The following is a 24011-nucleotide window of genomic DNA, read 5'->3' on the forward strand; positions in this document are numbered from 1 at the left end:
TTCAGTGGTCAATCCTGTTGTTCTCAGCAAAGTCCTACAGGGAAGACCTGACAAGCCTGTAGGAGCTGTGAGAACCTCATGCTCTGGACTGCAAGAATTCAGGGTAGCAAAAATCGCTGTTTCTTCCTCGTGGGATCAACTCTCCCAAAACCCTTTCTGAACTTGAAATTCTGGGGTTCCAGGTATATACTGAGCAATTCTCTTCACTCATTTTTTTTAAGCAATATAGAGAACAAACCAGAGGCAAAAAAAGTTCAGTATTCTGACAGGACGATGAATTGATGCCCCTTCAAATAAATATGTTTAAAATAACTCTTCTTCATTATTTTAGAAAAGCAGTTAAGGAGTCTGGAGTAGAGCAGAGGAGGAAATGCAGAGGCAGCTCATGTACTCTCTTTAACGCAGGAAAAGTTCCACAGTTCACAGGACTGTTGCCCCAGAAGGCATTTCCTGGGGCAATTTGGAAATAGGTGAGGATCCTTTTGACTATTGCAATGACTGAGGGGCCTTGCTGAAATTGGTTGAAGGAGTCACAAATGGTAGCTATTTTGCAATGATAGGCATAGTTTTTCTATACAATGAGGCACCACCCCTTATCCCGCTGACTTAATTCTTACTGGACCTTCAGGGGTCATGGGTATTTATGACTTTCTGAATTTATTTTTTGCGTGATTTTAAAAGACACTAAATTCTTTACTCGGGTAACTGGAAATTTAGAGAAAACTTTAACATTGGTCCATTTAGAACATTACCAAGATTGGTTTAACATTTAGAAAAATTACATCACCAATGGTGGGGTTTGAGTCACCCTTTAAACACATCTATCAATGTGAATTTGTGACTCTTATATTCATGGTGATATATAAATTTACATACACAAAGTAATTATACACACATGTGTATATATGTGCATGTGTGTGTGTATAGCTAGTCCTCATTGCAAAATGTTAACAATATTCAGTTGAATATTTGAAGTTGAGTTTTATAGCTTTTCCCACAAATCCATGGTTACCAATTATTTACTCTACCAACACTTTTTTCTATTTCTAATTAAGCCATGGAATGGTCAAGATTAAGTGTACCTTTTACAAAGAAAACACCATTGTATTTGACAAAATTCTGCTTCCAGGATTTAAAGCAATGTCTGAGAACTATAACATTGTCTCTGGAATGCTTATAAATATTCTAATCAGAATGATAAAGCACTCATTTCCTAAAGAATAGCAAAATATCAAAAACTACAGAACAGTGGAGAAAAATGAATTTCTCAGCTGCAGCAGGTCATTAGTTCAAGGAAGGAGAAAAACCCAAATCAAATTATTTTCTTCTATTGAATTAAGCAGTGAACCTGACTGAAGAAGAATCAATGAGATAGTGAAAGTTAAAAAAATCCATCTTTGCAATGAACAGCAGATAAGCATCTTTTCTTTAAAAGTGAATGAAAGCACCCTGCATGAAAATAAAGTTTTACTGCTTGGAGATGTATGGTTTATCGCTAATTAAAAAGTCATAGAGGAAATGTGATTTGCAGAATCGCTGAAAACTCGGCATCTGTGGAAATGTGCTGCTCAGATGTGGTGCAGGGGATCTAGCTCCATCTACCCCCTGGATCTACCACTGCGTGCAAGCTGAGGCCATGTTTCCTGTAGGCTGTTCCAGTGCTGAGCACAGCGCGGGGACCAGCACAAATCCATTGCAACAGGCCACGGGGCTCTTCAATGGGTGACTTTAGCTTGAGGATCTTGTATCTGCTTGTTCATATTCTTCTTAAAACTGCTCTACAATCCAAAGTTGTTTTTCCTGGTCCTCTCTTTCCCCTCTCCTTTCACAGGGGTCAGACTTGTGTTGCATTCCGGATGCTTCCCGTCTTCTTCTGTTTTCTTCCCCTTTATTCTTCTTTATTCTTTACAATTCCTCCAATAAATTTTTGAACGTCTAATCCTGCCTTGGTCTCTACTTCTCAGAAAACCTGAACTGACACATTAACAATAAGTACAAAGGAAATGACAATTTTTATAACCTTTATATATTCACATGAAAAATTTCCCCTCTCCAATATCATTGCTTATGAAACAGATGGAGCCCTAGGTATAGTGAGTCAATAACATGGGTTTAAAGTCTCATTTTAAAAATTGAATCAAGTATTTTAGCATTTATTTCAATATTCATCAATCACTCTTAGCTACCAAGACTTTTAAAGACTTTGTAAACTAAAGAATGCTGTTATCAGTGATACTCATATAATTAATGTAATCTATTGAATGATAAATTTCATAAACTGTGAAAAGACAATAAAGAAGAAATACACAACTAACTCTAAGATTACCCTAAAAGAATCTTGTTCATTAATTGATTCTGTTGTAGAATTTAGTTAATCAAAAAAAAAATTGAATATCAAAGTTAAAATATTATGAAACGACATCACATATCTTTAATATGCATTAGAAATATAAATGAAGTCTTTCTTATCCTATAAAGAAATAAAGGGAGCATTAGCAAATATATCAACAATTGTAGGCTATTTAAAAAATCCTTGCTTACCAAAAACATTCAGTTTCTATCTTTGCAGCAGTTAAATAAGGATAAGCTCAAGCATGCAGAAATGGAATCATACTCCTCTCATTTGCGTTCTATTTAAAAAGACAAAATGCTGAAATTAAAAAATCCGTATGAACATGCAATATTAGATTGGATGATTAATCTATTTGAAATGGATGTAAAATATGTTAGCCAATAATTCAGGAAGAATTAATATAAAAAATTATTTTGAAGCCAAAGCATGATTTAATGTATCTAATTATGATAAGTTTTGGACCCAATTAAAACTTACATACTGACTCCTTGGGAAGAAACTAAATTTATTGTTAAAGCATTTCCAACTACATAGTTCTATTAAAACAGCTGTCTTTACACAGTAGTAGTGTTACTAAACAGTAACAAAACCAATTGCAAATCTATAAGAAAGAAATTTGGGGGGTCCTTTTTAACAGCGGAAGAACCAAATTTTATTCAATTAGCAGAGATTCATGAAATAAAGGGATCTCATTGAAGTTCTTTATTAAAGGTGTTTAAAAAACATTTCATATTCACTTATTAATTTTTGAAAATTATATATGGAAATTATTTGTTTGTTAGAGGCATTTTGTTGTTGTTCAGTCCTATAATGACAGTCCAGGGAAGTCTACACTATATTTCTAAAGCATTTTGTAGGATTGTCTTTTTTTTTTTTAATTTCCAACTTTTTTTCTAGTTCTACATAATCTGTAAGGTCTTTTTAAACTACAGAAATGGAATATTTGACTCAACAGGGGGTAGAATTTTGCATCAAAGATTGCCTCTGTGAGAACTAGATGCCCCTGTGTTTCAGCTGGTCACATTCCCACTCTACCGTATCTAGGTATGGTCGTATGACTAAGTCTGGGTCAATGGCATAAAGAGGAGATAATATTTGCAATTCAGAATCATCTCCTTAGTGATGGAGCCCTGTATTCTGGATTTCCTTCCCCTCTTGCTGGTGGCTGGGAAATGTTAACAATGCTTCCACTTTGGAAGCCATTGTTGGCATTGACCAAGCTGTGTGATCTGTCCTGGACTGCTTACCTTTAGACTGCATGGTAAGTAAAATCTATTGTGCTTAAGCCACTTTGAATCTCTTTGTTAGTCTATTTCTTAACAACACAAATTGTAAGACATGATTTGTTTTCTGTGATACTTGTTACTACTCCATTCTATGTCATAATACAGAGAATTATTTTGACATTAACTTACATCTAATGGACAGTTTATTTTTGAGAATACCTTGTCTTCATTGTCTCCTCCACAGTCTGTAATTTGTCTTGGCATATCATTTCTATGCCCATTAATGTGATTTATTTATTTCTCTCATCAAATACAAAAACAAAAGAAAACCAAAATCTGGCCTATTTTTACTTATCCTAATACCAATTTTTATTCCGTATTTTTCTGTACTTTTTATATAGATTGATGAGGATTTTTAGGCTGTTTAATTTTAAAACTACAGATGAGAAGCAGGCTCCGAGGAGTGGAATTTGCTTGTCCCTTTGTTGGGAAACATTTACATTTTTAAGGGAAACCTCTACCTGTGAAGATGCCTCCCTCTCTGTGCCAGGAAGAAGGGGGATGGCCTTATCTCTAGAAACTCTTAATCAATGCCAGAGGCAAGGACTTAAGTTGTTTACTGTCTGGCAACCTCATGTAACTGACCCCCCACCACCAAATCCTCCTTTGTCTTTAGCTGAGGATAATATTCAAGCGGTGACTTCTGCCATTTACTCAATCTGGTTTGATTCTTATCTAAAAGTTGTGGGACCACCAAATGGCCAGACCCTACAGGCACTGATACCATTTTAATTTTTTTATAGATTCTTTCCTTTGTCTTGTAAAGAGATAACTCACATACCTATGCCTTAAATTTAGCCTTACTCTCCACCCAACTTGGCAGCAGAAGCGGCAGCAGCAACAGCAACATGCCGGCAGAAGCTCTGCCTGCCCATGGGTCCTGTCCCCATGCCACCGGCAGCAGCAGCAGCTCCCCATGCTAGCAGCATCTCTGACTGCCCATGGGTCCTGTCCCCATGCTATTCTATTCTCTAAATAAAAGAGCAATACTGCCAGATCTTAAGAGTCTAAGAAATCTTTCTTTCGACTCCTCGGCTCACTGACCCCGCATCATAGATGACCTCTGATTCTTTACTTTTCTAAAGCCAATATTTATTAATTATAAGTGGGTCCCAGTATCAGGCTATTTCATTATGTCCTCTTATTTGGTCATGTCCAAGCAATTTACATTGAAATGCAAAATTTTATTTTCAATTACTTTTTTATTTGCCTTTATATTGCAAGTAAGAAGCATATGTAATTTTTTAGAAATTTTGTGTTTAGTTAGGTTATGTTATCCATGAACTTTATTTCAGGATAATAAATGGAGCATCCCTATAAAACTAACATTTTATAGTGATATATGTTATAAAAACTGAGGATTGGGTTTGACAGTCTTGGAATCATTGTTCTGGCCTGTCCCTTGGGAGATTTCATCCCGTAGCTCAACTGGCTTATTGGAGACTGTCTTACAAATACATGTACTATTTTTCCTGTGAGGAAATATGGCAAATACAATCCATCTGGGCCAGGAGGTTGGTGCCTAATGGATTGGGACTCTTTACTGGGGTTCACCTGGGCCTTCCATTATTCCCCTCTCAATTATCTACATCAGTAAGGAGTGTTTCAAGGAATGTGTATCATGGGAGAAGCTAGATTTTACTCCAGGTGAAGTAGTGGAAGCAGTATTAGAGCAGGAATAGGAGCATAGGAGTGTGGGGACTGGAATGGCCACTCCATGATATGTCTCTTTGGCATGAGGACTATTTGAGGCTGGTTTCTTTGCAGACAGGAAAGCAACTAGAAAGTAGAACTAAATCTCTATCAGTAAAGGTGCCTCCCTCTCTGTACCAGGAAGAAGAAAGGAGAGGACCTTCTCTCTAGAAACTCTTAATCAATTCCAAAGGCAAGGACTTAAATCTGCATTTTATTGTGCTTGTCTGGTAACCTCCTGTAACTGACTTCCCTCCCCCTCCCAACATTGGCATTTCTTTAAGGATTAAGCATCTTTCCTTAGGCTAGGAACTGATTACTGCACTCACCTGTGACCACCCAGCTCAAGACAATAGACTTGCCTTTGGCTACGCCCTCTAAGATACGAGACCACTATCTACTGTGTCCATCAAGGGCTGTGCCGACAGGGCGATCTTGTGACTATTGTGGGAGGGACATTTCAATCATATGTGAAATATCCTGTTTGGGGGTATATAACCACTCTGTGCACCCCACTTCTTCGGTGCCCTTTCTTCCTTCGGGAAGAAAGGCCCTAGGCCATGGTTCCTCATAAAGCTTTGCTTAATTTTCTCTTGCTATTCTGTCTCATGTGAATTTAATTCGTTCTCCGGCCAGATGAACCCACATTAGGCAGAGGAAAAGTCTTCCTCCCCTACAGGAGGAACTGTCATTTATTCATGCATTAACACGTTTGTGTTGCGTCTCTTCCACAGAGTGGAGTAAGAATTCGAGGGAGAATGTGAAGCAAAAGAGATTCATAATGCTTACAAATCTTGCGGCGCAGTGGTTAGAAACACGAACTGAACTGACTGTGAGATGATGAGTAGCTACTACTTGCTGAGAGACTATTGTATGATTTGCAATCGACTAGGCACTTTCTGCACATTATCTTATTTATTGCCAACAATCACTAAATTATACACTTTAAATTATATATTTTATTGTATGTAAATTATACCTCAGTGCCCCTGATTATTAAAAAAAATCCCATGTGTACTAACTTAGATGGAACTCTATTATCAGAATCAACTAGAGTATATTGATTTTTCAATTTGATTAATTCTTATGTTGGCAAAAACACATGGGTTCACCCATTTAGGGGAGGAGTTACAACATCCATAAGCCTTGATCCAGTTGCAAAAGATGGTTAAAAGAAGAAATTATATCGTACCCTTGGGAAGAAGACAGATACCAAAAATGGTATGACATCGGTTAATTCTCTATACTTTTCAATTTGCCTGAAGGTGTCCTTGAACAGGCCATTCTGAATCAGGAAGACTAATTTTGATTCTATTCCCTCTAGACTTTATTTGCATATGTTTGTTATCTTACACTGCATTTAAGTAAATCAGACTAATTACTATAAACAAATATACATGAGAAGCAATATTTGGACAGTGATGATCGTCTTAAAATGTGACTATATAATGTGATTGGAATTTCATTAAAATTAAAAATAGAAGTCCCTGAGGAAGAAAACATATATGAATAAAGTTGATTCTTTAATAGTATATTAATTGGGCATACTATTATAACAGGGAAGGATACAGTTCTTTCACACAATCATTCAGAACATTTAATATTCTTTCCATAGAATAAAAAGAGAGGAAAAAATACTTGGTGCATAGACGAATCGAAAAGTGTTTACTTGTACATTGTCTTGGCATTAAAGAATTATCAGTACAATACTATTGTCACTATCTGAAAGATAATACTACAAAAGTAAATAATTTCTTTCAACATACAAGACTGAAATATTTTATTTTAAGCAAAGTGATATTTAAAAAATTTCAGGAATGTACATTTAAATGCAGTGATATGGTCATTAAATAAATTTAAGGAATTCATTTTATGTTTCAAGCACTTGTATTACCGGATATTTCACCCCCTTCTGCTTTTCACAAAAAAAAGTCAGTCACAAGTACTTAAATATTTCAGACAAATTAAGCATTGTAAATATAAATAAGCATTAGTTTTAAGAGCTCTCAGAGTTTAAATGAAAGGAGAGAATCTTGAGTACAAGGATAACAGTACCTTAAAGATTTTACTCTACCTGATGGTGAAAGGAAGCAGAATATACCACTCCAAAACATGCCTCTTTGGCATAAGGATTATTTCGAGTTGGTTAGTTTTAAGAAACTGCAGACACAGGAAAAGCTCTGAAAACCAGTAGAAATTACCCTTAGGAAAAACTTACATTTATAAAGGAAATCTCCATTTGTAAGAGTTATCTCCCTCTCTGTACCAGAAAAAGGAGGATGACTAAATACCTAGAAACAGATCAATGGAAATGGATTTAAATCTGCCTAACAACCACATCCTCGTTTACTGTGCTTTGCCTGATAACTTCCCATAACTGCTCCCTCAACCCCCAACCTCTTTTGTCTCTAGCTGAAGATGGTATTTAAAGTGGTGGCTTGGGTCCTGTTCTGGAGTAACTCAGTTTTCCTGGGTATCTCCCATGCATAGTGGTCGTATACATGTTATTAAAATTGTGTTTGTTTTTCTCCTGTAAAGCTCTCTTTTATTACAAGGAGTCAGCCAAACATCTAGTAATTACATAGTAATTATTCATTAAGTATTTTTAAGTAAATGGATGAACGAATGAATGAATATTTATTTCAAAAGCTTGACAGTATTACTAAAGTTGATAAAGAACAACCTGAAAACTCAGAAACAAACCACTCTATAATATTTTTATTCATTTTTTCATTCAACTGCTCAGAGATAAAACTGAAAAATAAAATACTTGGCATGTATACTCAATGAACTTAAAGGTTAGTACATGGAGACAAACTTATAAGTACCATAAATCTCAAGAAAAGGATTCAAGGTGATGTCTGACCTGACCCTTAATAAATGAACACCAGGCAAAGCAAGGAAGGGAAGAAGCTTGCTTTCTTTCTTTTTTGCTAATAAGAGGTCCATGAATGATCTCCAAGCCATCACTAACATACTTTCTGTCCCCTCTATTGTAATTTGAGCCTGTGTCAGTTTTCTTCCCCACTGTGATTGGTGTATGGTACCATGTATTCTAAAAGTTGTTAATTTTTAATGAATGTTGGTATGAGAAATACTCCATGTTATGAACAACACAACAAATTTTTCACCAGAGCAACTGGTACTCATTTTAGTCATATGCTGTATGATTAAGCAAGGACCCAATTCCTGTGGGATGTCTGTAGGGATGTCGTTAGCTGCTGTTTATTGGATGTGTGGGATGGCATTGAGCACCATAAATATTCAGTCACCTATTGCGAAACTCCAAATACGCGTTCCTGCCCGAGTGACAGCAGTAGTAGAATGCCAGGGAAAACAGGAGGGAGAAAATAACATTGCAAAATGTGCAGTCTCAAAACGCCAATATTATTTAGTCAGATAGGCTATAGTACACAAAATAATGTATGATAGCTATTTTCAGTACTTATACAAAAGAATAATTGTAATAATATACCACAAAGTCAAGAATCAGAAATGTCATTATTTGTCTTCCTGGTACAGCAAGAAAGACACACTTTACAAATAGAGATTTCCCTTACAAATGTAAATATCTTGTACATGGGTAACTTCTTTATACACATATTTTTATATTTTATATTTGTGCATACCTATATATAGATATATATAAAAGCAGTATATTTTTAAGAAAAAATAATAAACGAACAATTTAAATTACATCTTTACGTAATGATATCAAGGTTTCTCAGAGAATGCCAGACATTAAAGGACAGATCTCAAATCCTTATAGCAGATTTCCAGTTTCAAAATTTCTGGGATATACTCCTTAACACAATATTTGAGATTCTAAAATTGTTATGGAAGAGACATTGCGGAGAGTTACTTATCAAAAAAAAAAAGCAATATTTTTAAATAAGAAACCTGCCCCAAACTACATAAAAACAATGGCAAACAGCTACATAGTCTGCTGGTGTAGAACTTGATAGAAATTGACTCTTTTCGTTGAGTGGGCTCATCTCCATATCTGTGTCAGATAAAATCATAGCACTTATCACTTGTTACCATGGATACCATGAAGATACTGCTATCCACTAAATAGTATTAGAGGAAGACAGCATAATTTTCTGGGACTAGTCCTGTTTTGCCTTCTTAAAATACCTTCGAGTCTCCTGGTTCCACTGACGGGCACACGTTAGGAAACATCGCCCCCTGCGGGAAGGAGAGCTCTGGCTGTGCTCTGCTTTGCAGGCGTACGTGGCTTTCACTTGCCGCCGCCCGGAAGAAACTGGCTGAAGGGAACCACTGTTTCAAAGAGTTGCGCTTTCGTTGCTACAATGGAGCCAAGGCGCTGGTAGCCATTGCTTAAGACAGTGTTTAGCTTTAATCTCCCGCACATTTTTGGAGGCTGGCCTGGGTTTGGTGGGGCTTTGGGTGTCTCTTTGGAACCTATGGAAGTTAAGCTTTGAATGGATCCACTGTAGCTCTTGCTTCCTTTAGCAGCAGAGAGGGATCAGAGAGAGGAAGCTGAGGCTCTTTTCGGTCCTGAAAGTCCATAGGGCCCTTTCTTGGTCAGGTCTGTGGGTGGGGAAACATATCCTGGGCTAGTGAGGGAGGCAACCGTATGGTAATCTGATTCTGCATCTGTTTTGGTTACATCTGCTCTAGAACTTGATTCAGGACTAGTCCACAGACCAAGACTCTTCCGTCCATTGGGAGGTGATGGGGATGCAATGACGGAATCCCTCCAGATTTTTCCCTGGGCTGGCAGGAAGCTGACATTGTAGTGCTGTTTTGTTCGGAGGAGTGAGAGAAGAGTGATTCGCTCCCTGTGGGTGTGCTGTCTGGGCTGCCGCTATAGGAGTCCCTATAGTGTTCTGCCAGGCATGGAGTATACCTCCTTCTGGGCTTCCGGGAGCCTGTGGAGAGGCAGGCTGCTCCTGTCCTTCAGGATGCATATCAAGACTGAAGCTGAGGAAGAGCAATGCTTGGGTCTGCGGCAGTATGAAAAATCTTTTCATAGTGTTCTACCAGAATTTCAACCACCATATTCTGACATTTAATATTCATTATGGCAGCCACAGTTTCTTCCTGTGCTCTCAATTAGAGTTGGGCCGAATGTGAAACCAAGGTTTGAGACAGTCATAAGATTTTATTGGCTGTGTAGTGATACTTTGACCAGGTGCTTTATTAAGATTTCCAGCATCTCTCTGTTTTTCTCTGGCAATTGTGCACCAATGCATCCACCTGGAAGTTCTGGTCATCGGAGTTAACAGCAACAATCAAATCTTTGTGTAAGTTGTAAGTCATCAGTGGTTCTGCAAGGCACCTGAGGTCATTTTTCAGCCGACTTGTTATTGTCTTATTATCTCATAGTTCAATATCAATGTCAATATCAGGAGGGGATTTTGAAGAAGATGTGGTATTCGTGAGTCTCTGAACTTCGGAGTTCACGCCTCCTATTCGTTACAGGCCTAAAACGGTGATGCCTCTTGTTTCCACAGCTTGAATGCATTTTCTTACAAAGTTGAACCCTGCTTCATTTAGGTACATTTCTTCTTTCTTGCTGGTAATGGCAGGCAGGGTGTGAATCAATTCCTTCCCATCCATGACTTTAAGCCAGGATTTCCGATTAGCTTCTGAGACGGCCTGCAATGTGGTGCTCCCATGCCTGTCAACTACTTCCATGTCAAAGCAGAATCATTTGTCAATTGAGTCTGTCCTTAGTTGGATACCAGACTTTAATTTAGACATTTCTGGTGAGCTGGTAATAAGGCCATTCACTTCCCCACTGGATTGCATTTCTGAAATGCTCTTTGTAAATGTTTTACCTCCCTTATCGTGTGTACAATAATGTTTAATCCATGTAAAATGAAGCGGTCATTTCTCCTGGATGTAAAGATAGCCTTCCATCATTCCCTGGCTGGGGGGTCTGGAATCTTGGCTGGCAGATTTCATCCTTTGCTGTCAACCACTCTACCTCTTGCCAAGTATTTTCAAAATTATTGCTTGTATTCTGCAAGTTGAACTGCAGCCGTTGTTTATACGGTGCAAATTCCTGGGCAAATTTGTCTCTCTTGCAGTAAAAGGTAAATAAACTGCAAAGGAATGACAAAAGCGGTTCAATGAATTCAAACCTCTTTTTTTCTCGAACCTCTTGAATTTTAAAGACATATTCTAGTGATGCTTCTTAGAAGTTTTGATATTCTTGGTCAATCTATGTATCTGCCTCTTGTAAGGGAGACTCCTTTTTCTTTGCAGACAAATTTAAATGTTTGTCAAGAATAGAATAGTATTTTTCACTCTCCTTGTCAAACTTCTTCTTTCTACCTTTTGCTGCACTCATCTGTTCCTTTTGAAATTTCTCAAGTGACAATTCATACATCATTAGCACTTTGAATCAGTCTTCTTCTACAAAGAGTAACTTCTACTTGGTTTTCAGAGCTTTTCCTGTGCCTGTTATTTCTTAAAAGCAACCAGCCAAAATAATCCTTATGTCAAACAGGCACATTTTGGGGTCAGAAATTCTGCTCCCCTACACTTATTTACTCCTCTCTGTAAAAGTCTAGGGCAAAACCACACCACTCAGACACTGATTTTCAGATCGCCCTGTTGCAATAGCCTGGAAAAAATCAATTCCCTTACTTGTTTGGTTTGTGCCAAAAAGATATTCCTTTATGTATTAACCAAATAGTTACTGAGTACCTATTCCCTGCTGAGCTCTGTTCGAAGTTCTGAGAATTTAGTAATAAACAAAACAGAAATCTCAAGGAGCTTATATTCTGGTATGAGGTGAAAAAAGATAATAAGACTAGCAGCAAAAAATTATTTATGTGTCAGGTGGTGATGAGTGTTATGAAGGAACAATATAGCCAGGTAAGGGATAGGGGCAATAGGAAATGCTATGTGAAGGTGCTAATATGTAGGGTGGTCAAGGTGGCCTGAATGACTGCAGAGACTGCCATCATGTGGCCGGCTGGGGAAGTTGCATTCTAGACAGAAGGAAAGGTAAGTGCAAAGATGGGAGTGTGACTGGTACAGAAACAAAAGAGGGCAGTGGGACTGGAAGTGCAGGGGTGAGGAGGAGAGGTGGGAAATAAGATAAAACAAATAGAGGCCTATAGCTGCTAGGACCCTGGGATAGAGGGGAAGGCATTGGCGGGTTTAAACACAGGAATAATAAATGTTCACTTAAGTTGTAAAGATTTTTGTTCCTACTTTCTAGAGACTATTATAAGCAAGAAGAGAAGAAGGGAGACTAGTTCAGATTCATTTGCTGTGATCAACAGGGGGAGAAATGGGAAAGGGGAGCAAATGATTGCACCTTTCTTAGATTTTAGAGGTGAAGATGCTGAGAAGTGGTCAGACTCCTAATATATCCCCAAAGTGGAGCCCACAGGGCAGCTGTTGGATTAGACGTGTGATTTCAGAGGAAGAGAAAAGGAGAAAGGTCTATGATAACTCCAAGTTAATTTTTTCTTCATTTTTTTTTAGTTAACATTTGCAGAGATGGGAAATAATGGAGAGAAAAATATTAGGGTGGGTTGGGAGTAAAAGTCGAGAGTCATTTTTGGGACACATTCAGTTTTGAGATACATCTTTGACGTCTAAGTAGATATGTCAAATGTAAGGTTGGATATATAAGTCTGGGGGGTGGAGAGTGGAGATACAAATTAGGTGGTAGTAAGTGAAGCAATATTATTTAATGCCGTGGGATTCAAAAATAGCCCCCCTCCAAGAGACTCATAGAGAATGGAACAGGTCAGAAGACTAAGTCCTCATAGTCATAAGCTTAGAGGTAGAACAGGCCAGTGGCCTTCAAATTGTGTTTCCCTGGGTCCCACGAAAGGATTTGAAACAACTAGATATCCCTTTGCATATTTTTAAATTGACACTAAAATTTTTCATTATGAATCTAAGTTGTTTTAAGGAATATAATTTTACTGTATTATAAATATTGAAATATTTCAAGTTTAAAATAACACTGTTCTATCGCCTTTTAAATATGCTTAGTGATTCTAAGACCACATACTTTGATGGTTACCCTTGTTCATCTAAAAATACCTGAGCAAGACTTCCTTAACAGTCAGAAATTTTACATTTTGTCTTTTGAACTAATATTTCTGTAATACTTCTTTTGCAAAATATATCCAATATGCTATTATGCTTGAAAAAGTTTTGTCTCCCCAAAGCCCCAGCACATAGCTGTATATCCTAGTTGTAAGTCAATCCAGTTCTGCTATGTGGGACACTGCCATAGCATGGCTTGATGAGCAGTGTGTAGGTCCATGCCCAGGATCCAAAACAGCAAACTCCAGGCTGCCAAAGTGGAGCGTGCGAACTTAACCTCCTGCCCATAAGGCTTGCCCCTTGAAAAAGTTTTAAAGCTTACTCACTAAAATATTTCTCTGACAAAAATACATCTGTGTATACTTTTAAATGTAAGTTTGTAATGTCCTAAAATCATCGAGATGTAAGACTTCTGTGTAAAAATTTCCCTAAGATCCTAAGTGTGAAAATTATTTTTGATTGTAATAATACAATAATATTATAATTATTAGTAGCACATTATATATAAACACAGAAATATGAATTTTGATTATAAAGATAATAATGAGATAGTTTAGCATCAATTCTTTTAAAATTTTTCATTATATTTGTGTGTATGTATAAACACTCCAAAAAACCTTACTCGCATAAGTAGATGGGAATTGATAGTCACTAGATTTTAAAACTCCTAAGTTTAATGCCCAAAACATATAGTGATCTATAGTCAAAGCTTGTTTTTGACTGTCAGATGTGAGATCCCTGAATATCACAGACACAACTTGTTGATAAGAAAAAGGTGAGATTATTCTTTAGTTTGGTAAGAGAGAAAACTTCCCAGTCAGAACTTTAGGAGTGTTACATAATTGTGGTGGAAAAATACAGCCAGATTTTATTGAGAATTTGAAGTTTTGTTTGAGGCAAAAGTTGTAATACTGATCTGTCTTAGTCTGGAAGATCTGCTGAAACCTGTCCACTATGGGTGACCATGTTGGCATTTGAAATACTTGTAGATTCCAGAATCACAGCAACATGCTCCCACTACAGTATGACAGGCTTCAGATGGGTGTTGTGGTTCCCTGACCAGGAAATGAACCCAGGCCACAAGAGAGAGCACTGAATCTTAACCACTAGACCACCAATGCTTTCTATAGATCTTCACACCCCTATTAGATACTCATTATTTACAGATTCTGTATTTGCGAATTCACCTACTTGCTAAAATTTACTTGTAACTCCAAAATCAACACCCGTGGTGCTTTCTCAGTCGTTTGCAGACTTGCAGAGTAGTGAAAATTTTGAGTCACTTCATGTGTACATTCTCAGTTGAGGTCAAACAAGGCAGCCCTCTGCCTTCTTGTTTCAGCTCTCATGCAATAAACAAGTGTTCTTTTCACAGTCTACTTAGTGTCACTTTTTTTTGCATTATTATGCTTTATGTTGGTTATTTCACTGTTTAAAATGCCCTGCAAGTGCACCATACACACACACACACACACACACACACACACACATGTATAAGCATATATAAACATACATACACTCTTTGGAATGTTCTAGTAGACATGAAAAAACTGATAATGATTGAGAGAAGGGAGCTATTTAAGGAGGATAGTCTATAATTTAATGAGATGTTGGAATCCAATGCACAAATTGAGGTGCTATTATTAGATTGTGGCAGTCAGCCCATCCATTGCGACGTGAGGAAAGACAAAATGTATACGTACCGAAGCAAGTGAGTTGGTAGACATGTAAACGGAAGCATCTGGAAGTTTGCCAATTCCTCTATTAATGAAAAGCATGGTTGGTAACTGAGAGTGAGGAGAGAGAAGAGATTGTAGGGTTTGAGGACGGAGGAGCAGAAGAGGAAGAGTCCCATGATAGAGTGAATCTCCCAGGGAAGGAGAGTGGGGTTGCCTGGCAGGACCAAAGACCCTTTGAGGTTTGTAATCATGAATTTAAAGTGAGTCCAGTCAGCATTTTTATGGCTTTTCTCAATCCACTTTCAGTTTTTCAGGTGTAGGCAAGAAATATGTGTAGAGTTGCATTTAACCATGTTGAAATTTTGCTGGAAGGAAGATTGTTAAAGCTAAAATTTAAATATATTTTTAGAATTTTAGAATTGGAAGAAACTTTAGAAGTTTTTTATTACCTTTGGGAGAAAAAGTATTTCAGAACACAGATTTTGAAGCTAGGTGAACTTGCTTCCAAATGCCAGATGCATCTATGATTAGACTTAGCAAATTACTTTTTTAAAAAACAGTAAATTGGAAACAATAACATTTTTCTTTCAGAGTAGCTTAAAGATTAAAATAAAACAAAGAAAAATATAAAGAAACCAGCTATTACAGGGCCAGGTACATATCTGCTGTTCAAGGTATGTTCATTTACTTCTTCCCTTGTCTGCATTTAAATATGATAGACTGAGGATGTTTAGAAACATTTTTAGAGTCTCAAAAATATTTACAGCTCTTTTTCTCTGCTTCTGTTGATTGTTTTTAAATTCTTCAATGGCCTAGGCAAAAGAGAAACTTTAGTAGAAAAAGTTGAAGTTTCTCACCTTCTTAATCAGACAAAATTTGCCTTTCCTTTAGGCCAGAGAGTGAGAATAATGTCGCTTTCGTGATTTGTTCATTTGCATTTTGCTCATTACTCTCTTCTTCACCAATATTTGATATAAAGCAAAAAGCTTTCTCTGAGGCAGTTTACTGTCAACAGAGGAAATGACAACTCGTAAGCTTCTTCAGGAAAAGAGTACAATTCTTCAGAGAATGTTACATGGCACCTGAGTTAACTTTAGAATCAATGCATTAGCATAGGGCTTTGACATATTTAACCAATCCCCTTTTGGTGATCATACTTTTCTAGAGAGAAGTCCATGTGGCTCCCAGTGCAGGTTCAGCTCTGCTGACAGTCTCACGGGTCCGACGCTCAATGGGTGCAACTTTCAAACCTTAGGCTTGAGGTTTTAAAATTGCTCCACTTCCATAGTCTGGACACATAAATAAGACCATCACCCATCCTGTTAGTTCTTTTCTGCTGCTGTACCTCCATTCTATGCAGGCTCCTACTTTGTTCTAAAATTAGCTCACCTCAGATGTGGCAAGGCAGCTCTGGCCTTTCCTTTCTGAGACCACCTCTTGAGAAAGCGTTACTAGTCAGTCAAGGCCTGGGCACTGTCATCTCATTCAGGCAGTTCTTTCTCCCTCCTCCACCTCCAGCACCCAATACAGCAGTTATGGTAACATTATTTTAGTGACAACATACTGTGTACAAGTCACCATACTAAGCACTTTTCCTGGTCATCTGTTTATCCCCATGATAAAGGCTACTATTATAACACTTTTACAAACATAGATACTGAAAGGAAAGTTAATTTGTCCCTGCCCTCTTGAAGCTAAATTCTAGCAGCAGAGACGATTATTAAATAGCTAATTGCAAAATTAATTACAAAATGACACTAGTGATAAGTGCCCTGACAAGGCCCGATACACTAGTAATGTATCATACACGGTAGACTGACTGGTTCTGGGGAGTCTGGGAAGTCAGGGAGAGCTTCCTGGAGGAAATGTTATTTCAGCTAAATTCCAAAGGATGAACTAAAATTAACTGCAGTGATGGGGAAGGAGGAGAAGTGTGGTCATTTCAGAAGAAGAAACATCTCTTCTGAAGACATCGCGGAAAGGACTGACATAAACGCAGAGGGACTGGAGTGCCGAGAGGGAAGAGTGGTGGGAGATGAGGCTGAAGGGCAGATGCCAGATCATGCAGGACAGTCAGGCCACCCTAGAACTTTGTTATTCATCCTGAGAGCAAGGGGAAGCCTCTCTGAGTGATTTGGGGAGAATGAAGTGGGGTAGCTAGAGCGACAGCAGGGAGAGTGTTAGGAAGCCATGGCAGTATTCCACGATGATGAGAGATGATGGCGGCATGGATTACCATGGTGGCAGACAGGAAGGAAAAAGCGAATGAGTTTGAGAGCAATTTGGTAGAGGAATCAACTGGCTGTCATGGCTGAATTAGCTATAGAGGTGAGGGTGGTGAGGGAACGCCAGGCAGCTAGATGGAGTGCTCTAATGGCACGCCTTTAATAAACCAGAAAAGCTATGTTTGTTTACCCTGTGGGATATAGGGGACGCATTTTAGAATGATTACCTGTTATAGTGTTTTAAAAATATTCCTACTGGGGCTGGCCCCGTGGCCGAGCGGTTAAGTTCGCGCGCTCCTCTGCAGGCGGCCCAGTGTTTCGTTGGTTCGAATCCGGGGCACGGACATGGCACTGCTCATCAAACCACGCTGAGGCAGCGTCCCACATGCCACAACTAGAAGGACCCACATCGAAGAATATACAACTATGTACCGGGGGGCTTTGGGGAGAAAAAGGAAAAAATAAAATCTTTAAAAAAAAAAAAAAATTTCCTACCTCAGGACAGGTTTCAGGGGTTTGAAAGTATCTTTCCATGGTACACCTCTGTCACCTGCGATTGGGAAACAGAGGGCAGGCCTAGGCCGACAGGCTGAGGATGGAAACTCAGCCATTGGGAGGACTGAGCTCATTTAGGTGGCAAAAAAGTCAAAGATCAAGACCAGGGGTTTAAAATTTGACAATGTGCTATAGGTATTGACTAATTTATTTAGAACTCTGTATTATTGGCAACTTTGGATAATATATGTTATTTGTGAATGTTATAATAACATGATAATTACTACATTGTCTACTTCTACCAGGTATATCTGTCACCTGATTTTATCAAGCCTTAGGCTAACCCCCCGGGTTAATGTTCTGAGTGATCAAGTGACCGTTTCAAAGTTAGAAAGGTGGTGAGTGGCAGAGACCAGATATGACTAGGTGTGTGTTGCCCCTCAGCCTGCCTCTAAGTTGCTCTGCAGCACACCAAAGCATGAAGGGAGAGCCCGTGAGAAAGTGCCTCTCTCCCTTCCCACTGCTGCCTGTTATAACTCAGAACTGTCTTCACTGTGACCCAAGGCTAGCTAAACATGAGGATCAGATTTTCAAGGGATTAGAAATCATCTTCTTTCCCTTTTAATTAGAGTTTCATATTCTGATTTGTCTCAGAGAAAAGGGATTAGGTGAGTCCGTTTCTGTCTATTATAAAAAGGTCTGTACAGCGAGGAGTGGGTGTCAGTAGATGTGTTTGAGACAACTATGGTTGAAAAAGCTGGGTGCGCTTTGGGCAGATAGATAGGACCTGTAGAAAATATGAGGTGTCATATAAAAAGTACCTGACACTAGTTTTATGCTTTCATAAGTACCAAATGAAAGCACAAGTTATGGTTTGTTTTACAGTTAGTCTCTCAAAATAAATCTATTGTTCACCTTAAAAGAAAAATCTTTAGCTTCTTTTCAGATATGGAACACTGAGATTCTTTCCCCATATTGTATCAGTGTCCAGATGTCCATAACTTCCAAATCCCTTTTTAGTGTTTCTTCATGAAGATTTTCCTCCTCCAAGAAGACTGGCCAGATATTTCTAGTTTTAAAGGTTCCTTTAGCTCAGGAGATTCTAAGCAGCCAGGCATATTTGTGAATCTACAATTTATGGTGTGACTGTCCAATATGTTTTTATAGTTTGCTTTTTTTTATGTGAAAACTGCAGTCCAATCCTGTCTTTAGGTTCAAGTCTGTTGAACCCACTTTTGCTCACTCCTCCCCCCTAAGCTGTCTGGATGTCTAGATAATGGGTGCAAAGAGACGACGGTAAAAGTTGAACCACTTTTCCTGCCCTTCATTAAACTTTTTCTTGAGCTGTGTGTGGCCCCGCAGGTAGTGAGTTCCATCTGTGTGTCACCATCTTCACCTACAGAGAAGTAGCATTCAAATGTTCCGAGTGAAGAAGTACCTTCAGAGAAGCTGTAAAAATGTGTAGCTAAAAAAAATTAAGAAGCTTATTTTTGGAGCCCAGCAGCACTCTCCATAAACTGTCACCTTACCTCATTCTCCACTAAATGAAGCCTTTCAGAGAAGCTAATAGAGAAAGCCATCCAACTAAATAGCTCATAATCCAAACCCCAAATAAAGGTTCCTAATATGATTTTCTCCAACCTACCTTTATTTAGTGTGTGATTGGGTCAGAGATCTTTATAATGAGGAAACTAAATCCATTTGGAGTTTCCACATACGCCATTAGAATCACAGAATTTCAGAGCTGGAAGAGCAAAAGCTGAGAAAACTAAAAATTAGGTCACTCTTTTAACATGAATCCATCAGCAGTACTGGACTCTGTTTACCCTTGAGGAATATTCTAGGCTCACTTAGGTGACTCACAACTTGAGTTAAGATGCAGAGAGAGATTAATACAATAAGACTACACGACGAAGATGATTGGTGTTAGAAAGAGAAACACTGGACCTTCAACATTGGGGAGGACCTTATTGCAAATAAGCTGTGGCAAACTAGTTTTCTAATTCCCCCAACGCTGTCCAGGAAGAAATTTGCTTAAATTACAAAAGATATTTGGATTGAATAGAAGCGCAACAACAACTTGGCCTGTGGTATGGTGTAGGGGGCTCTTTCACTATAGAGTCTGAAGCGTTTCTTGTAGGTTGCCTCGTGGATCCGTTCAGCATTCTAATGAAGAAGGAGCAATTATGCCTGTTTCACAGATGGAGAAACCAAAGCGCACGGGAGTGTTCTGACTTTCCTGGTATCAAAAAGGCTTTTACAGAGACTCAGAACTAGAATCCAAGTATCTAGGTTTTTAGTTTAATACTTTTAGTCGTTAGGTTTTAATGTTTCCTGACCTTGGGCCTTACGCAATATCTGAAAGTATTATTAAAGCGCTCTGTAAAATCTTCCCTGAGGATCTTTTAGAACAACCCACACTGTTGTTTTGCTGTGGGTACAAAAGGTGGAAGAGCAGTATTTTCCTGCTTTTGAAGAGCTGGCTCTTTCTATCTCGAAGTAGGTCAACAAAGAGTCTGTAATTCACCAGTATGGGAAGCATTTCCAATCACCCACAGTGGACTTGAACTTTGAATTCTGGAATAACAGTTTTACATTGGCCTAGTTCAATTTTATTTTCTCAAATGGCTACAAGGCCCATTGTCTAAAATTGGGTTTATATGGTGCCAAGATAAAAGGGTCTATAGCAAACATAAAGCAAACTCTGTTTAATCTGTGCAGGCGCCGGATAATTTAGAGCTGTGGTTATTTTGCATGTGTTACATCGTATTAGGAATGAAGCACAGTCTGATCCAGAGAGATCACGCTAATGAAAACCAGAGGTTTGCCAAGTCTCAGGACCAGAAGATCTCAGAGGTCATCTATTCCAATGCTACTCTCAATACTGGCTCTATAACATAATCATCCAGGAGATTTTAAAAAACGTATTTCCAGGGTCTCATCCTACACAGACTGAATTCAGTCTGTGGGAGAGAGATCGTATTAGTACTGCCTTTATCTTTTTGTAAGTTCTCCATGTGATTTAGCATTCAGGTGTGTTTGAAAGACACATCTTTATAGAAACTCTGCCAAATTAAGAGAAAAAAAGGAACAGTGAATTTCTAAGAGAAAAACCAGTATCCTATGGATTGTGAAAGTATAAACTGGTTCCCCAACAATTCACTGCTCCTGAAGGGAGAGACCTCAGTGCTCTCGGATCATCAGAATTTGGATATTATACCCTCAATGCCAGAACTCTAGCATATAAAAGCTAAAAAGTTTGCTTAAAATGAGAGTAGTTACAGTTCTGTGAGAGAATTTTTTTTTTCTGAGGAAGACTGGCCCTGAGCTCACATCCGTGCCCATCTTCCTCTACTTTATAAGTGGGACACCTACAACAGCATGGCTTGCCAAGCCGTGCCATGTCCACACCCGGGGTCCAAACTGGCGAACCCCAGGCCACAAAAGCAGAACGTGTGCAAAACCACTGCACCACTGGGCCCATCCTTTTATTTTTGTTTTTAACAAAATTACAAACAATACAACATTATATAAAATAAGTTTATTGAAGAGTGTCAAAAAGGACATATAGAATATGCAGTTTTTGAACATCATCCTATAGTCCCGGATCCTGAAAAAAAGTTCCTATTCCAATATGAACTAATGTTTAAATTTAAAGAGATGCATGTGGTTACATGCAGAAATATTTGTAGGTAAGTGAATATACATGCATATAATATCTTCTTGGTCTGTCATCTGAGAGGTCCTAGAACTTGTGACATCCTGGGTGCCATGAGTGCACCTATCACCAAAATCTTGTAGTAACAGAAAATAAGTACTGAAAAAAAAAACAAACAAAATCCAAAATAAACCAATGATGGGCATATGTCAAAGAGATACAAGAGCCCACTGACAGAGTTCCCTATGGCCAAAACTAGAACGATTTGAGCAAGAAAATCTGTAAAATGGTATTTAATTATAACCCAAAATACAAAATAGATATTCTTAGTTATAAATAAATGGTGGACTAAATAAGCAATGGGAGGAAAAGAGACAAATCTCCACTGTAGAAGAATTCCAAATAATTGATGTAGATGCTCTGCCTTTACAGAGGTAGAGGATGACCCCACTCCTCAAGTGTGGGCTGTGCATAGTGGCTTTCTTTCAAAGAATACAGTATAGAAAGGGAGAGGAAAAGGTAAATTTATAGTGGAGGAAACTGACAAACACTACCTCAAGTCAGGTGATGAAGGTTAACATCAGTAATGATAAGTTAAGTCATATTGATAGTTTATACCCTTGCTATGATGTGAGGAAAATGGCAATTTGCCTCTGTGGTCTTCCTCCCAAAATATATCCCCCAGCCTAATCATGAGAAAATATCAAATAAATCCCAAATGAAAGAGATTCTACCAAATACCTGATCAGCACTCTGCAAAATGGTCAAGGTCATCAAAAACAATGAAAGTCTGAGAAACTGTGGCAACCAAGAGGAGCCTGAGGCAACGTGACAAATAAGTGTAATTAGGTATCCTGGGACAGAAAAAGGACATTAAGTAATAAATACTGAATAAAGTATGAATGTTAGCTAATAATAATGTAACAGTTAATTGTTCATTAAAGGTGACAAATGTGCCATACCAATGTAATATGTTCATAGTAAGAGAAACAGTGTGGGGTATATGGGAACTCTGCTGCTGTTTTCAACAATTCTGTAAATCTAAAACTGTCGTAAGATAAAAAGTTTATTTAAAAAATTTCCTTGTCCCTTAGGAAATAATGGATTACTAACCTGTTCCTTGTTCTTGCACACAATTACCCAAGATTCCTATCTATCATCGAAAGTTAAGGTCATCATGGTCTCTGTTTGGAGTTGCCTTGGTATTATCAATAATTTCAAAACCTGATCATGGGAAAAATTTTCTACATTAAATCTAGATCTGGCCATTACAAATATTATATATGCCATAATAGTTTCACATTACCAGGGACTAGGCCCATATTCTATGGAGCATAATTCAGGTTTTCAAGATAGAAAATCTCCAAACACTGTTCTCCGACTAGTAATGAAGCCTATATATTTTCACGGTCACTAGCTCTGCCAAGCTATTTTTCTCTTGGATATTCTCATGGATTTTTTTTTTTTTCCAACAGTGGCTGCTGTTCAAACTTACATAATAGAATTGTCACACTTTATAAACTGTGTTGAATATTCTGATCCCTTTCATTTGAAGAGGTCCTCTATTTCATGCCCAACTAGCTTTGAGGTCCTTCTGAGATAATCAAGTAGTCATTGGCACCTTGCATGTAATAGCCACTGCTGCGTGAAGAGTCTATAAATTCAATTCTCTGTGCAAAAGCCATGGAAAACAGAGCCTTCCAGCTTAAATCACTGGCAAGCTACTCTATTAGATTTCTGAGGCTGACCCTGATAAACAAAATTTTGGAGGAGATCTATTATTGATTACACAATATCAGGTGGCTTAGATGTAAATTTCAACAACTGCTTTCTCCGTGGGGTAATGTGATACACTGGTTTTTCAGGCTGCATTTTATTATATTGATGCTATTTTAGTGGTTCAGCTACCTCAATGATTTGTGATCACAATCCCTACAGCCATAGATAGACCGTTGTCCTGATTCAGTGTGATGATATGAACTACTCTGGGAACGCAGTCCACACTATTATTCTTGCTGCAATTCAGATAGTGAGTTGCTGTTGCACATCCGAAACTAGTTACGAGTTAGAATTCCATTTAACTAGTATAGATTGCCATGTATTTATAGCTGAACTGAGGCAGTTTCAGACACTGGTGACTCTTTAGTGTGCTCTAATTGAAGTCTTCCCATGTTCTACTGAAAAGACGTATTACAGACTCTACTTCACCATTATCATGAACATTTATCTACAAATCTCTTCCTAATCCCTGTGGTGTTCCTCCAAAATTCTTCACTTAGAAATATCTTTTTAAATATATTTTTCTACCTTGTCAAAGCCATACATCTTCCCTTATCAGTATTAAAGCACAACAGCAGGAGAAAAAACATATCCTCATTCTCATCTTTTCATTTTATAATGGGGAAAGACAATATGGCATCACTAAGCTAGCTTAAGCAAACAACCAACAAAAAGTAAAAACTTCAAATTGCCTGAGGAATAAATAAAAATAAGTGTAGCTAATACACATATATGTATGTATATATGTACATACACATTTGTGTGTTCACAGCTAACACAGACAGACATATGTCTGTC

The 24011-nt window shown here is 38.1% G+C and overlaps 1 pseudogene; it reads right to left on the reverse strand.

The window, feature by feature from the left end:
• Positions 1-9279: 9279 nt before the first annotated feature.
• Positions 9280-15155, reverse strand: LOC103559618 (rho GTPase-activating protein 42-like; annotated as a pseudogene).
• Positions 15156-24011: the final 8856 nt, after the last annotated feature.

Source organism: Equus przewalskii, chromosome 7 (genome assembly GCF_037783145.1).
Source record: "Equus przewalskii isolate Varuska chromosome 7, EquPr2, whole genome shotgun sequence".
In the NCBI taxonomy this organism is placed as follows: domain Eukaryota; kingdom Metazoa; phylum Chordata; class Mammalia; order Perissodactyla; family Equidae; genus Equus; species Equus przewalskii.